Genomic DNA, 17,733 nt, shown 5'->3' on the forward strand with positions numbered 1-17,733 from the left:
GGGGTGTATTGAGATAACTTCGTCCAGCAGGTAAATCCAAAGGTATTTCTGTTTGACTCTGAAGCCCCTGGCACCTGCCACTGCTTCGCTTCGAGATCAGGGTTTGCTGAAGCTAACACTAAAATTAGTTTTCATTTCCTAAATAAACAGCAGCTGGCAGCACATTTGCGGGTGGAGAGCAACTCGAATAATCAGGGTGACAAAGAAGAAAAAAAAATTGAGGCTCTCACATTTGCTAAGGAAGGAAAGGTGCATATCAGTAACTTAGTCGGGTGATATGTTCAAGCCCCCTGGGTGACGGTGTCTTCTGAAACCGTAACAAGTTAGAAACCTCGCTGTCATCAGAAAGATTTTCCTTTCCCTCCTCCTCCTTCTTCATTCAATCACCAGATCCTGTAATATCTCCCTCAGAATGAGCACATGAGGCTGGGCACAGCGATTCATGCTTGTAATACCAGCACTTTGGCAGGCCAAGGCAGGCATTAGGGCCAGGAGTTCCAGACCAGCCTGGGCAACATGGTGAAACCACATCTCTATGAAAAAGAAATATATACAAAAATTAGCTTAGTTGGTCATGGTGGCACACACCTGTAGTCTCAGCTGCTTGGGAGGCTGAAGTGGGAGGATCACTTGAGCCTGGGGAGGTCGAAACTGCAGTGAGCCATGGTTGCACGACTGCATTCCAGCCTGGGCAACAGAGCAAAACTCTGATTTAAAAAAATTTTTTTTTTTTTTTTTTTTTTGCTGGGCATGGTGGTGCACACCTGTAGTCCCAGCTACTCAGGAGGCTGAGATTGGAGGATCACTTGAGCCCAGGAGTTTGAGGCTATGGTGAGTTATGACTGTGCCACTGCACTCCAGCCTGGGTGACAGAGCAAAACCCTGTCTCAAAAATAAAATAAAATAAAATGCCGGCCGGGCGCGGTGGCTCAAGCCTGTAATCCCAGCACTTTGGGAGGCCGAGACGGGCGGATCACGAGGTCAGGAGATCAAGACCATCCTGGCTAACACGGTGAAACCCCATCTCTACTAAAAAATACAAAAAAAAAAACTAGCCGGGCGAGGTGGCGGGCGCCTGTAGTCCCAGCTACTCGGGAGGCTGAGGCAGGAGAATGGCGTAAACCCGGGAGGCGGAGCTTGCAGTGAGCTGAGATCCGGCCACTGCGCTCCAGCCTGGGCGACAGAGCCAGACTCCCTCTCAAAAAATAAATAAATAAATAAATAAATAAATAAATAAATTAAATAAAATAAAATGCCAACATGATCATGTCACACTCTTGTATTAATAATGTCTATTCCCAGCTAAAACTCTCATCTTTGGCTTAAACAGACACTCACAACCTTAGCTCCTTTTCCATCCTTCATTCCTGCCACATCAACCCCAGATGTGCTCTGCTCCTACCACACTCACCTCAAATGTAACTGTGATGGCCAGCATCCAAGACGACCATCAGGGATTATCATCTGGCAGTGAAGCCCCTGTCTGCTCCCTTTCCACGCTGGATGGAGCTAAGCTAGCTGCAAGATATTGCAAAAGTGGCAACATATGGCTTCCAAGCACAGATCGTTAAAGATGCTGTGTCTTTCTCCTTGCTCTCTTCTTGAGCTGCTCTCTTGGGGAAGTCAGCCATCCTGCTGTGAGGACGCTGAAGCAACCCTGTGGGGATATCAGTGTGGTGAGAAACTGAAGCCCCCAGCCAACAGCCATGCCAGTGAACTGCCTTGGAAGCCTGAGGTCCATCTCCTTCTGCATTAGGCTGTTGGCCAATGCCCCTGTTTGTGTCTTGCTGTTTCACTTGGACCGTGACTAGGATTCAGGGGGCAAAAATCACCAATTATGGTGAATTCAGGTTTTAGTTGATGCAGCTCTCATCAGCAAGGGCTTTTACCTTTTGTAATGAAAATACCCACCTGGCATGGTGGCTCACACCAGCACTTTGGGAGGCCGAGGCAGGTGTATCACTTGAGCCCAGGAGTTCAAGACCAGCCTGGGAACATGGTGAAATCCTGTCTCTACAAAAAACAAACAAATAAAAATTAGCCAGGCACGGTGGTGTACACCTGTAGTCCCAGGTACCAGGGAGGCTGAGGTGGCAGGATTGCTTGAGCCCAGGAGGCGGAGGCTGCAGTGGGTCATGAGCATGCCACTGCACTCCAGCCTGGGAGACTGAGCAAGACAGTGTCTTAAAAAAAGAAAAGAAAAGAAAAAAGAAAGAAAGAGGGCGAGAGGGAGGGAGGGAGGGAGGGAGGGAAGGAAGGAAGGAAGGAAGGAAGGAAGGGAGGAAGGAAGGAAGGAAGGAAGGAAGGAAGGAAAGAGAGAGAGAAAGAAAAAGAAACAAAGAAAGAGAAAGAAAGAAAGAAAGAAAGGAAAGAAAGAAAGAAAAAAGAAAGAAAGAAAGAAAAAAGAAAGAAAGAAAGAAAGAAGAAAGAAGGAAGGCAGGGAGGGAGGGAGGGAGGGAAAGGAAGGAAGGAAGGAAGGAAGGAAGGAAGGAAGGAAGGAGAGAAATTACCCAAAGCCTGAGTCGACCTGGTGATTCTACCACCCCTGCAACCCTGATTGTATAATGCAACCCAAATTGGTCATGAATTATTCTCGCATAATTTGAAATCATCTACCACAAGGAGAACAAACACAAAAATTGCATAATCTCACAGTTTTCTGATAAGAACAGAGGGTTTACCAGTGGCAATGAGGGCTTGGTGCTTGCCTTTGAAACTGGAGCTCTCATCTGGAATTTCCATAATAGCCCCAGAGTCAACAGCCAGGTTTGTGCCTGAGGGAGTTCAAGGACCATAGTGGCTGCTCTGTGAAATGACAACCCCTGGCTTTTGGGAGGTTTAGAGATGACTTGAGCTCTTCATAACTAAAAACATCCATGGCATTTGAGCCTCATCCAATCTCTCAACTTTGTCATTCCCTGGGGATTTAGGGTGCATCATTGGCTGGGGAACCAGCTGGGTAAAGAGAGAGGCAGTGCACCTGAGACTGTACATGAGCCAGGGCACCTGAGACAGGGAATCTGAGACAGTACTCTCTGTACTTCTGTATCCTCCTCTATAAAATGATTCTAACAATAGCATCTACCTCTGTAGAAGAAAAAATTATTCAATGACACATGTTAAAGTATAGTAAGGCAGACTATTCAGGACCATCGTGATAGGTATAGGGAATATAATAATGACATTTTGCAATGGGAGAGAGATTGGGCTCAGTCTCAAATGGCTGGCCAGCTAAGTGGCTGACTGGGAGGTTGGGTGAGGGGCTGGCTGGGAGGCTGGCCGAGTGGCCGTCTTGGAGGCTTGCCAGTAGGCTGGCTGGCCCGCTGAGGGGCTGGCCGGCTGGCTGAGAGGCTGGCTGAGATGCTGGCTGAGAGGCTGGCTGGATCTGTCTGGATTGGGTGAGGACGCTTTGGAGGAGGGAGCAGGAATCAGGAAGATACCCTTACCACCTGCTATGCCCCAGAGCTGGGAGCACCTGGCACTGAGGGTGGGAGGGGTCAGTGACCGGACAGAGCCTACAGCACCTGGCTCCCTCCATGCACCCTGGGACACCAGGAGCACCTTCCCTACGAGCGCTCACCATGGCCCTACCGTGGTGGACTGCCGGCTGCCAGCAGGGGCTGCCAGCAGGAGCGCACTGGCACTAGACTCGCTCATGACCACACCCCGTCTGCAGAGGCCACTGGGGACCCTCTCCCCCTGCCACCATCGCCGCCTCCCAGGCCTTCCCTCACAAAGCTGGGATTCCAGTTTCTGGCGCTGACATCACGGGGGACAGGGAGGGGCACCAAGGCTACCCTTCCTATGCCAGCAGCCTGCTGGACCCCATGAGGGGCCAAGTGCAGGGACCGGAGAGGGGCTGCAGAGCCTGGAAGAACCGGCAAGGCTCCATCCAGCAGCAGCGACAAAGGACGACCTCCCAGATGTTTCACTCTACTTAAAAACTAACAATAGAATGGGTGCACTGGGAGCCCAGTCCCCTCCAGTACCTGGCATACCCATGTAACAAACACATACATGGACCCCCTGCATCTAAAATCATATCAAATCTGATAAAGAAATAAATGACAAAATTAATGGTTGGGCACAGTGGCTCATGCCTGTAATCTCAGCATTTTTGGAAGCTGAGGCTGGAGGATAGCTTGAGCCCAGAAGTTTGAGACCAGCCTGGCCAATATAGTGAGACACCCCCTCATTTCTAAAATAAAAACAAAACAAAACAACAACAACAAAAGCCCAAGACTCCAAATAAGTGTATCTAGTTAGTTACCATTTGGGAACAAAAAGGAAAACAAAAAATGTATTTGTACGTGTTTATAAATGCCTAAACTATCTCCCTAGAGGGTGCAAGAAACTGGCTACTTGTGGTAGCTCTGAGTGGGGAGCTAGAGGGCCAAGTGAAGGGAAAACTGTAACTGCATGTAGTGCTTGTCTTTTACACTTTGCACTATATCCTCGTTTCACCTCTACCTCTGTCTGTGTGCACCTTAAAAACATAAAAGTAATTTCCAGCGACCAGCCTGGGCAACATGGTGAAACCCCACCTCTAAGAAAAAAAAAAAAAAAGAAAAGAAAAGAAAGAAAAAAAGAAAAGTAATTGCTGAATATAAATAAAATAATGGCTAAAGAAACAAATGGGGAAAATGGAGAGAAATCTCCTGTGCAGATTTTGAAATCATTTACGTAGATACTTCAAGGACGGAGAGCTTAACTCCCTACTCCTTAAGTGTGGGTTGCCTGTAGTGACATCCTTCCAAAGAGTGCAGTATGGAAGTGGTGGTGGAAGAGGGTGGGGGTGGGCTTTACAGTAGATAACACCTGAAAAACACGTCTCAGACAGATGATCAAAGTTAACATCTACATTAAGCCATGTGGATCGTACGTAGTGTGCACTCTTTATATGATGTGATGAGACAGACACTTCTGTGGTCATAAGAAAAATATCAGACAAATTCAACTGAGGGGTATTCTACAGAATATCTGATTAGTACTCCTCAAAACTGTAAAAGTCATTAGAAAAAAAAAAAAGGAGGATGGACACGGTGGCTCAAGCCTGTAATCTCAGGGCTTTAGGAGTCCAAGCGGGGGAGAATGGCTTGAGCCCAGGAGCTAGAGACTAGCCTGGGCAACATAGTGAGACACTGTCTCTACAAAACATTTTTTAAATAGCTGAATGTGGTGGTGCATGGCTGTAGTTTGAGCTACTCAGATCCTGGAACACAAGTTAAAACACATTAAAAACTACGGAGGCCAGGCGCGGTGGCTCACGTCTGTAATCCCAGCACTTTGGGAGGCTGAGGCGGGCGGATCATGAGGTCAGGAGATCGAGACCATCCTGGCTAACACGGTGAAACCCTGTCTCTACTAAAAATACAAAAAAAAAAAAAAAAAAAAAAAAATTAGCCAGATATGGTGGTGTGCGCCTGTGTCCCAGCTGCTGGGGAGGCTGAGGTAAGAGAATGGAGTGAACCCAGGAGGCGGAGCTTGCAGTGAGCCGAGATCGCGCCATTGCACTCCAGCCTGGGTGACAGAGTAAGACTACGTCTCAAAAAAATAAAAAAATAAAATAAATAAAAACTATGGAAATCTGAATAAAGTAGGCACTTCAGTTAATACTCATGTATCAATCTTGGTTCATTAATTGTGAGAAATGTACCATATTGATGTAGGATGTTAATAGCAGGGGAAACTGGGTGTGGACCACACGAAAACTCTCTATCTTATCCTCAAAGGTTTCCTGTAGCTCCAAAACTGTTCTAAAACAGAAAATTATGTGTGTGGGTAAGTAATGTCCTGGCTCAAAATAAAAGCTATTTTGATTGTGGTTAAGGGTAAGGTCACTGGATGGGAACCTGGTTTCCGATTATTTCCTGTGTGAGCTGGACCACATGACACAACCTTTCTGAGCCTGTTTTCTCATCCATAAAATGGGGATATAAGACTAGAGCTTAGGTCCCAGGGCTGTGGCAAGAACAATTGCCTAGAGGCAGCCTAAATTTCCATTGATAGGAGGTGGGTTAAATAAATGTTGACATATCTGTGCAGTAATGACATGTCTCTATATGTAGATATATAGAAAAGTATATTTATAGAAGGTATATTATTATTATTAGTAGTAGTATTATTATTTGAGATGGAGTTTCCCTCTGTCGCCCAGGCGTGATCTCGGCTCACTGCAAGCTCCACCTCCCGGGTTCACGCCATTCTCCTGCCTCAGCCTCCCAAGTAGCTGGGACTACAGGTGCCCACCACTATACCCAGCTCATTTTTTGTATTTTTAGTAGAGACGGGGTTTCACCGTGTTAGCCAGGATGGTCTCGATCTCCTGACCTCATGATCCGCCTGTCTTGGCCTCCCAAAGTGCTGGGATTACAGGCGTGAGCCACTGCGCCCAGCCTATAGAAGGTATATTATTAAGTGAAAAAGCAGGGTGGAAGCTAGACATAGTGGTTCATGCCTGTAACCCCAGAATTTTGGGAGGCTGAGGCAGAAGGTTCGTTTGAGTCCAGGAGTTTAAGACCAGCCTGGGCAACATAGCAAGACACCCATCTCTACAGAAAATAAAAAAGTAAAAATTAGCCAGGTGTGGTGGCCCATGCTCGCAGTCCTGGCTACCCAGGAGTCTAAGAAAGGAGGATTGCTAAGCCCAGGAGTTCAAGGTTACGGTGAGCCATGCTCATGACACTGCACTCCAGCATGGGTGACAGAGTGAGATACTGTCTCAAAAACAAAACAAGATGCCAGGTAAGCCACCATTTGGGTTAAAAAACCAAGAATATATGTGTATATGTTTGTAAATGCATCATACATCTCAGGACAAGAGCAGGGAAATTTTTACTGATTACCCCTTTTTTTAGTCCATAGACATATTTCTAACACATGCTCAAATTTTAAAAAATGATCTTTAAGTCTGTGGCACAGAGGAAGTGTCAGGAAATGATGACTATTTCTATTGTGAGACAATTCCTCCCTCTTTCTTTCCTTACTAGAGGCCACCTCGCAGCCCCCAGTCCCAGCCTGCAGATCTGGCAAGGGATGGGTGCAACCCAGTTGTTCCACATATGGAAGATGGAATGTGATGGAAGCAAGTAGTGACTGTGCAGTGACCCTACAGAAAAGACCGAGAACTTCCTGCTGGCCTTACCTGGCACCTGGCACCTGGCCCTGACTTGGATCTGCATCCTGAACCAGGCGGACCTCAGTTTTTCTTCCAGGAGCAGAGGAACAAGCCAGGTTCCTGAAGGAGACTTCCCACTCTCAGAAGAGGAACAATTTTACAGGAGTAGAAATTGGATAATTCTTCAGGAAACAACAGTCTCTTAAATCTCCTGTTTGAAGGAATAGAAGATGACCATTTAGGAGGATGTCTTTGTTCTTAGGGGGTACCTAGAAAAGTAGCTGGGATTGAGGTAGGCTAAAAGATGTCTCCCAAAGATTTCAGACCCTCATCTAAAAAAAAAAAAAAAGTGTGAACATTACTACGTAGTGAATAATTACTTTACTCACAGAGAGGTCTATCCCTTTGCCCCCAGCTCCTGGGGGGTGAACTCTAAGCGCATGACAGGACATCTTTATTTACCTGGAGCCTTGGGTGACATCAGATAATTTAGCAATGTGATTTGTGGTGGAGCTTTGTGAATTCGCCAACAAATGTATGGTAATTTGTTGCAGCAGTCACAAGAAACAAATACAGGAATGCAGTTTCAAAAAGTCTGTAATTAACTCTCATATGCCTCAGAGAGAAGCAGGAAGCAGCAAGTCTGGTAAAATGTGAACAGTTAGTGAACTTACCTAAAAGGAATGCGGCTGTCTATTCTACTGTTCTTGCAGATTTTTGTTGGTTTGAAAATTTTCAAAATAAAAGATGGAGGAAGGAATAAAAATACTCATTAGAAACATTACATTATAGGCCGGGTATGCTGGCTCATGCCTGTAATCAACATTTTGGGAGGCTGAGGCAAGAGGATCACTTGAGGCCAGGAGTTTGAGATTAGCCTGGCCAACATGGCAAAACCCTGCCTCTACTAAACATGCACAAATTATCTGGGTGTGAGGGCGCACCACTGTAATCCCAGCTACTCAGGAAGCTGGGATTGGAGAATCTCTTGAATCCAGGAGGTGGAGGTTGCAGTGAGCTGTGATCACACTACTGCACTCCAGCCTGGGTGACAGAGTGAGACCCTGTCTCTAATAATAATAAAAATAAAATGAAATGAAACAAAACAGCATGGAAAAGTCCAGCATCTTCAAATATTGCTGGACTATTAGTGCCAAGCCCAGTGCAGTCAGAAGTAGGATTTGAACATTTAAATGCATCCTTTGCTGATTGGACAGAATGTAACCTTTAAAAATTGTTTTCCTTCTTACACAAACAGCAGGGTTCCTTCTTCGTCACTGAAGAACAAGATGGCATGCTTCAGAACACAGCATCAATGCCCATGCCAGGGAGCTTCACTCTGTGGTTCCTGGGTGATAGGATTTGGCTCTGTGTTCCCATCCAAATCTCACGTTGAATTGTAACCCCCAGTGTGGGAAGTGGGGTCTGGTGGGCGGTGATTGGATCATGGGGGTGGTTGCTAATGGTTTATCACCATGCCTCTAGTGGTGTCTTGTGACAGAGTTCTCCTGAGATCTGTTTATTAAAAGTGTGTAGCACTTCCCCTATACATCTGTCCTCCTCCTTCTCCTGCCGTGCAGATGTGTCTGCTTCCCCTTTGCCTTCTGCCATGATTGTAAGTTTCCTGAGGCCTCCCCAGCCATGCGTCCTGTACAGCCTGTGGAACTGTGAGCCCATTAAACCTCCTTTCTTTATAAATTACCCTGTCTCAGGTATGTCTTTATAGCAGTGTGAGAACAGACGAATACACTGGCTTGTTTCTTGTGCTCAAAGGCCAAGTGTCATGGATATTACAAAGTCACATGTTGGTCATAAATGTACATGATGTGCTCCCTGGAAACTAAGCTAGAAACTCACCAAGGAGGCTTTGGCAGAGTGGGTTGGAGGTCGGGGGATGAAAGGAACTGATGAGAGGCAGGGAGAATAGGAGACCTGGCTTCTTGCCCTCTGCCCCCTATCACATTTCTGCTGGTGCTGAGGTTAACTGCACCACCTCTGGGAGAGATTTACTCAGGCTGTGATCCTGACCCCAGCTCTGACTACTTGGTAATTTGCAAATTATTTGACATCTTTGCGCCTAAGTTTCCTCATCTATAAAATGGGTGCAATAATAAGTGCTGTAATTAAAAAATAAATACATAAAGATAGGGTTTCGCTATGTTGCTCAAAGATTTCAGATCCTAATCTAAAAACGTTGGTCTCAAATTCCTGGGCTCAAGCAATCCTCCTGCCTTGGCCTTCCAAAGTGCTGGGATTATAGGCATAAGCCACCATGCCCAACTGAGTACTCTAATATTTGCTGCATAACAAATTTACCCAAAATATAGCAATCTAAAACAACGAATAAGAATTTATTATCTCTCACAGCTTCTGTAGGTCAGGAATTCAGGAGCAGCTTAGCTTAGAGTTTCTGGCTCTGAAACTCAGGGTCTCCCATGAGTTTACACTTAAGATGCTGCAGGAGCTGTAGTCATATGAAGGCTTGACTGGAGCTGGAGGACCTGCTTTCAAGGTGGCCCAAACACATGGCTGTTCCTCAGTTCCTCTATACACTGGCATTTCCACAGGGCTAACTGTGAGTCCTTAGAACATGACAGCTGGTTTCTCCCAGAATGGGTAACCCAAGAGAGAGAAAAAGGAAGGAAGAAGCAGCAGCGTCTTTTGTGACCTAGTCTTGGAAGTCACATGCCATCATTTCTCTGTTTTCCTTTTTTTGAGACAAGGTCTCACTCTATAGCCCAGGCTGGAGTGCAGTGGCACAATCACAGCTCACTGTAGCCTCAACCTCCTGAGGGCTCAAGAGGTCCTCCTGCCTTAACGTCCTGAGTAGCTGGGACTACAGATATGTGCCACCATGCCCAGTTAATTTTTCATATTTTGTAGAGGTGGGGTCTTACTATATTGCTCAGGCTGACATACCATTATTTCTACAATATCTTATTAGTTGCACAGATTGGCCCTATTCACAGGGCATACACAAAAACGTGAATACCAGGAGGGGAGGATCATTGAGATCCCTTTTGAAGGCTGACTACCACAAGCACCTAACTCAACGTGGGGATTAAATGCATTAGTATATGGAAAGAATCCTAGACCAATGCTTATATAGAGTAAATGTTTATAAATGTTAGTTTTTGTTATTATTGGCCCGAAGGATGGCAGTTTCACTATGGATACTGTCATTTTTAAGGGAATAATCTTTCTATCTTCATTTGTTTGTTTTTATCTAGTTACAGATTAAAATCAGCAATTTTTTTCCCGTCTTCAATCTCAAAATCACCTATGGATTTTTAAGTTGCATATTGTCTTTTAAAACAATTTTAAATGGTTTTGAACTTATGAAAATAATAATGCTTGTTCAAAAACTGGACAGAAATATGTATAACATGGCCAGGCACGGTGGCTCACGCTTGTAATCCTAGCACTTTGGAATCACTTGAGGTCAGGAATTTGAGACCCAACTGGGCAACATTGCAAAACCCCATCTCTACTAAAAATACAAAAATTATCCAGATGTGTTGGCACATGTCTGCAATCTCAGCTATTCGGGAGGCTGAGGCAGGAGAATCGCTTGAACACGGGATATGGAGGTTACAGTGAGCTGAGATCGTGCCACTGTACTCCAGCCTGGGCAACAGATCAAAACTCGATCTCAAAGAAAAGAAAAAAGAAATATGTATAACATATGCTTGTGGCCGGGCACAGTGGCTCATGCCTGTAATCCCAGCACTTTGGGAGGCCGAGGTGGGCAGATCACGAGGTCAGGAGATCGAGACCATCCTGGCTAATATGGTGAAACCCTGTCTCTACTAAAAATACAAAAAAATTAGCCAGGCGTGGTGACAGGCGCCTGTAGTCCCAGCTACTCGGGAGGCTGAGGCAGGAGAATGGCGTGAACCCGGGAGGCGGAGCTTGCAGTGAGCCGAGATCGTGCCACTGCACTCCAGCCTGGGCGACAGAGCGAGACTCCATGTCAAAAAAAAGAAAAAAGAGAAAAGAAAACATATGCTTGTTTTCAATAACACAGAAACAAGCAGAATAAAAAGTATCATCCCTCTTCATACCTCTTTCATGCTTCTCTTCCCAGAGGTAACCACTTTTAAGTTTATATTCTTCTGACCTCTTTGTCTTAATTTAAAACACATGCTGTACTGGTATTAAATACATGGGATTATTGTGTTTATATGGGTCAGTGATTTAAGAATTGGTCGATCAGTTTATCTTGAAAATTATCCATATTATAACAAGCATTTACATGACAGCCCCAAACCCCACCTTACTCCTGCTGGCATGACCATTGCGAAATATTTTTTTTTAGAGAGTAGGGGGATGTTTTCATATTTTGGGATATTATGTATGATGGAATAATGGAATTGTGATACAGCTGGATCTCCAAATAGGTTGGTTGACTTCATTTCACATCTACAATGCAATATTGGAGAAAGGGTGTTAGCTCTGAAGTGGAGACTGATCTGGATTTGAATGTTGGTTCTGATGCTTCCTAATAAGGTGAGTTTAGGCGAGTTTTTCTTTGTTTGTTTGCCTGTCTGTATCTCTCAGTTTCCATATGGGCAAAGCCACCTTGTGGAGATGTTAAGTGAGGTCGTGCATGATGTCAGCTGCGAAGTTGACTCCTAGCCTGAGGTGCTTAGTCCAGGTTAGCTCCCTTTCCTTGGTCCAGGTTAGCTCCTTTTCTCTGGTCCAGGTTAGCTCCTTTTCTCTGGTCCAGGTTAACTCCTTTTCTCTGGTCCAGGTTAGCTCCCTTCCCTTGGTCCAGGTTAGCGTCTTTTCTCTGGTCCAGGTTAGCTCCCTTCCCTTGGTCGAGGTTAGCTCCCTTCCCTTGGTCCAGGTTAGCTCCTTTTTTTTGGTCCAGGTTAGCTCCTTTTCTTTGATCCAGGTTAGCTCCCTTCCCTTGGTCCAGGTTAGCTCCCTTTCCTTGGTTCAGGTTAGCTCCCTTTCCTTGGTTCAGGTTAGCTCCCTTCCCTTGGTCCAGGTCAGCTCCCTTTCCTTGGTTCAGATCAGCTCCCTTCCCTTGGTCCAGGTTAGCTCCTTTTTTTTGGTCCAGATTAGCTCCTTTTCTTTGATCCAGGTTAGCTCCCTTCCCTTGGTCCAGGTTATCTCCCTTCCCTTGGTCCAGGTTATCTCCCTTTCCTTGGTCCAGGTCAGCTCCCTTCCCTTGGTCCAGGTTAGCTCCCTTTCCTTGGTTCAGGTTAGCTCCCTTCCCTTGGTTCAGGTTAGCTCCCTTTCCTTGGTCCAGGTTAGCACCTTTTCTTTGGCCTGGGTTGGCTCCCTTTTCTTAGTTTTGGTTAGCACCTTTTCTTTGGTCTAGGTTAACACCCTTTTCTGCACCTCACTTCTGGAAAGACTGTGGGACTGTCCACAAGGGGGCGCAGGTACAAAAGGATTGCAGCCGGGAAGCAGAGCACTGTCCCTGCCCGTGGAGGCTAAGGGGCCACCTTTGTATTCATCGCAAGCATCTCTGCTGTGTGCAAACACCATCCTCTCAGGTGAGAGCACAATAAAATGATCTCAGTTATGAGTGCTCCAGAGGTTGGCCACAGCTCTGTTCTCCCTCTGGGGAGCCTGCCTTCTAGTTGCTGTGCAATTTTCAGTCCTTCTCTTCCCAAAGGTGCTGAGTGACCAGGGGCTTTAGTGTTTATCAACTTTAAAGTAGATGACGTCATACTGCCAGTGTTTCTCTACCAGGTTAGCTGAAGAAATTTGGACAGAATCAAACACAATGTAACGTGCTTATGAAACCGACCCAATAGACCCATAGACAGGTTTCTTTTTTTTTTTTAAACATGGAAATCGATCCTTCTGGTTTTTTTATTTTTGGTTTTTGTTTTGTTTTGTTTTGTTTTTGTCTCATTCTGTTACCCAGGCTGGAGTGTGGGGGCATGATCTCGGCTCATTGCAACCCCCACCTCCCAGGTTCAAGCCATTCTCCTGTCTCAGCCTCCCAAGTAGCTGGGATTATAGGTGTGCACCACCACGCCCAGTTAATTTCTGTATTTTGGATAGAGACGGGTTTCACCACGTTGGCCAGGCTGGTCTTGAACTCCTGACTTCAAGTGATCCACCCACCTCAGCCTCCCAAAGTGCTGGGATTACAGGCGTGAGCCACCATCCCTGGCCGCTTCTGGTCTTAAAGCTTGAAACTTACATTTGTTTTATCTGAGTTCCTTCCTCAGAAAACATCTTCAGGCCTCTCAAAAAATAAAAAAAAAATAAAATAAATAAAAAACTATCAAAGAATTGAAACTCCCCAGATCACCACACCAGAACAATGAGATATGAGACCCCTCATTTATCATGATTGCTTCCTTGTCCCTTCCTGTTTTCTTATACATTGTTACATTTCTTCCCTGCTAGGTAAACCCCTAGATTTAGTCAGTCAGGGAGATGGATTTGAGCCTGAGCTCCCATCTCCTTGGTTACAGCACCTGATTAAAGCCTTCTTCCTTGGCAATAATCATTGTCTCAGTCATTGGCTTTCTGTGTGGGGAGCAACAGGACCAAGACTGAACCCCTGGTGTTTAGGTAACACATTTTTAAAATTATTTTTAAAAATCAGTTATTGTTATGTTCCAGGTCTTACCTCATTCAGTGCTCAGAACCACCCTATGAGATAGGTACTGTCATTATTATTATTTTGAGACAGGTTCTCATTCTGATGCCCTGGCTGGAGTGCAGTGGTGCAATGTCAGCTTACTGCAGCCTCGACCTTCGGGGTTCAAGTAATCCTTTCATCTCAGCCTCCAGAGTAGCTGGGACCACAGGTGCATGCCACCATGCCCAGCTAAATTTTGTATTTTTTGTAGGAATGGGGTCACGCTGTGCCCAGAATTTATTCCTTCCGGTGGGTTCTTGGTCTTGCTGACTTCAAGAATGAAGCTGTGGACCCTCGCAGTGAGTGTTACAGTTCTTAAAGATAGTGTGCCCGGAGTTTGTTCCTTCAGATGTTCAGATGTGTCCAGAGTTTCTTCTTTCCAGTGGGTTCGTGGTCTCACTGACTTCAGGAGTGAAACCACAGACCTTTGCAGTGAGTATTAGAGCTCTTAAAGTTGGCGTGTCCAGAGTTGTTTGTTCCTCCCGGAGGGCTCATGGTCTCGTTGACTTCAGGAATGAAGCCGCAGACTCTCACGGTGAGTGTTACAGCTCATAAAGATGATGCAGACCCATAGGTGAGCAGCAGCAAGATTTATTGTGAAGAGCGAAAGAACAAAGCTTCCACAGCGTGGAAAGGGACCTGAGCAGGTTGCTGCTGCTGGCTGGGGTAGTCAGCTTTTATTTCCTTATTTGTCCCCACCCACGTCCTGCTGATTGGTCCATTTTACAGAGTGCTGATTGATGCATTTACAATCCTTTAGCTAGACACAGAGCACTGATTGTTGCATTCTTACAGAGTGCTGATTGGTGCATTTACAATCCTTTAGACACAGAGTGCTGATTGGTGCATTTACAATCCTTTAGCTAGACACAGAGTGCTGATTGGCGTGTTTTTACAGAGTGCTGATTGGTGCATTTACAATCCTCTAGCTAGACAGAAAAGTTCTCCAAGTCCCCACTTGACCCAAGAAGTCCAACTGGCTTCACCTCTCAACATGATGCAGCTCAGGCTGGTCTTGAACTCCTGTACTCAAGTGATCCACTGGCCTCAGGCTCCCAAAGTGCTGGGATTACAGGTGTGAGCCACCACACACAGCTGGTACCATCATTAGCCCCATTTGATGAGTGAAAAAAATAGGGACAACAGAGAGGGCTGACAACTTTCCCAACATCACACAGCCAGGAAATGCTGGAGACAAGTTTCAAAGTCTTTTCCATCCAAACTCTACAGCTTGCAGGTCTTAACCACTGCACATGCAGACTTTCTGCTCAAGATAAAGACAACTGGACTTGGAATTAAAACACATGGTTGAATCACTGTTCTTTACCACTGAGTAAACTGAGAAAGTGCCCTGGTTTTATCTATTTCTTGATAAAAAACTGAAGTCTGGGGAGAGTATGAATTTTTTTGTTTTGTTTTAGAGACAGGGTCTCGCTCTATTGCATAGGCTGGAGTGCAGTGGTGTGACCATAGCTCGCTGCAGCCTCTAACTCCTGGGCTCAAGTGATCTGAGTTGCTGGGGCTACAGGCATATGCCACCATGCCTGGCTAATTTATTTGTTTTAGAGATGAGGTCTCACTGTGTTGCCCAGACTGGTCTCAAACTTCTGGCCTTAAGCAATCCTCTCACCTCAGCCTCCCAAGTTGTTGGGATTACAGGTGCAATCCACCATGTCTGGGAAAAGTATGAATGTTAACTCCACTAAGAGCACTCTCACAGGGTTGTTTGTCATATGTGATAGTGGGTGTGAAAGTGCTTGGCAAACTGTAAAACAAGGTACACTCATGTTAAGGGTGTGTTGACAAAGTTGAAGCTGATAATCATGATGGCCAGGAAACAGTCAGTCAGGGACTATAGGGTTCTCATCAAATTTGGGGGTTGCTTTATTTTTTTCTTCTTTCTCACTTTTAGCCCCAGGAACCATATTCATTCACAGATATTGAATACCTACTATGTGCCAGGCACCATCTTAGGCAATGGAGATTCAACAACAGAGAACAGAACAGAGCAAAGTCCCTGCCATCTGGGAGTCCACATTCTAGCAGAGGGAGGAAGACAAGATACACACGCATCTATAATGTGTCAGGCAGGGACGAGTGCTTTGGAAAATAATAAAGCAGGAGCCAGGAGTGGTGGCTCACGCCTGTAATCGTAGCACTTTGGGAAACCAAGGTGGGAAGATCACTTGAGGGCAGGAGTTCAAGACCAGTCTAGGCAACATAGTGAGATCCTGTCTCTACTAAAAATTTTTAGAAGTTAACCAGGCATAGTGGTGCACATCTGTAGTCCCAGCTACTCAGGAGGCTGAGGCAGGAGAATCACATGAGGCCAGGAGGTCAAGGTTGCAGTGAGCTAGGATTGTGCCACCACACTCCAGTGTGGGCAATTTCAGGGGTCCCTGAAGTCCCCTCCTTTTCCAGAATACCTAATAATTATTCCACCCCCTAATTAAAGAAACACCAAATTAAATTAGAAACCCAAACTCTGTTTGTGTGACTCGTTCTCACGAGCCCGCATCCACTTCTCTCTTAAGTGTGGAATTTTGCTTTCCAATAAAAACTTCTTGCTTTACACTTCATTCTGACTCACTTGTGAATTCTTTCTTGTGATGATGTCAAGAATCTGGGGACCAGCTGTGGCTGGGGTCTCACTGGCATCTGGAAACCCTCCTGAGCTCCTGTGACACCAGGATTTGCTGACAGAGTAAATGTGAGGAGAGGCATCAGAATTTCTCTAAGATTTCTGAGCTGAACAACCATCTAGAAGGTTGGAGCTGCTGTATTTGGGTGGGGAATGTTGGGGAAACCAGTCCCACACCACCCAGTGGATACCCTGAGTCTGGTGGAGACAAAGGAGTTAGAAAGAGACAGAATAAGCATTTAAAAGGTGGGTCCAGGGGACTGAAGCATTGGAGGCTTGCTCACAGCCCAGAGCCCTTGGGCTCCGCCCAATTTATTGGTTTACAAGCTCTTTATTCTTAGGGAAGATGGGAGGGGGAGGAAGGGATGAGGAAAAGGATTAATCAGTGAAGGAGAACTCGTGAGTCATTCGATAAAATGTGTAGCAGTGGCGGTTTCTGTGAATTTCCTTGAGCAAAGGCATGTGTCTAAACTACTTAAGGTCTTTAACTTATCAGGACTGAAATGGGTGGGAGCGGATTTCAGGAGGAGCCAAGATGTTTGATTATACTCCACTGCTTCAAGGGAGTGTTATTTCCCTGAGCAACCTGTGGAATTCCACTGAGCGGTTATGCTCTCGGGGCATAAAGACATGAAGGCAACGAGACTTTTCTTCTCAGAGGCCACCCACGGCTTCCCATGGGTGTCTCACACAGGGGAGACCAACTCAGCTGGCATCCCAGAAACTCTTTCCCACATGTTCCCCTTTTTTGTCTTCATTAATTTTTTTTAATTAATAACTGTCATTGCTATCACGGCTCATTCATGGTGTCTGGCTTCTCTCCCAAGGCACCATCTGCATCTGTAGACTAAAAACAAACAACATAAACAGACACAAACCAAAATAAAATCTGCAATTGTTGATCCACCTATGGTTTTAATCCACTTTAAAGGATTGGTATTAGAAAGGCCATCAGCGGCTCCAGCAAGAATATCAGCTCCAGGCATCAGGGTGAGATGAGTCTGAGATATTGGTTTAGCAATATCTAATGTTAAATTATCTTCTTTTCCTTGTAGGTGACATCTAATCATCTCCCACTGGTATTCAGTGGCATTATAAGAGCTAGGAGTAAAACAAAAATCAGAAATATTCCAATCACATTGCATTTGAATTCCATGCTCCAAGCTCATAATCCGATCTCCCATCCAAATGACTGTTTGATGGAGATCATTAATTTGATTTGCCAATTTTTGATCTATTTGGCTTTGGGAATTCCAAAGCTTAGAAGAATTTTTCTGCCAACTATCCATAAAGCCCACAGTTTGAATAGAAGAGCGCAAAGCAACACCAGCAGCAGCAGCAGTAGCTGTGAAAGCTATAAGG

At 45.5% G+C, this 17,733-nt stretch overlaps 1 long non-coding RNA gene across 1 annotated transcript in view; it reads right to left on the reverse strand.

Annotated features, from left to right (window-relative positions):
• Positions 1-16,675, reverse strand: part of LOC144338097 (uncharacterized) — a 42,050-nt gene extending 25,375 nt beyond the window's left edge. The window contains exon 1 of the long non-coding RNA XR_013411908.1: positions 16,321-16,675. This is a non-coding gene — a long non-coding RNA (uncharacterized LOC144338097). The remainder of the gene's footprint in view (positions 1-16,320) is intronic.
• Between the last annotated feature and the right edge of the window lie 1,058 nt (positions 16,676-17,733).

This window comes from Macaca mulatta, chromosome 20, assembly GCF_049350105.2.
Source record: "Macaca mulatta isolate MMU2019108-1 chromosome 20, T2T-MMU8v2.0, whole genome shotgun sequence".
In the NCBI taxonomy this organism is placed as follows: Eukaryota; Metazoa; Chordata; class Mammalia; order Primates; family Cercopithecidae; genus Macaca; species Macaca mulatta.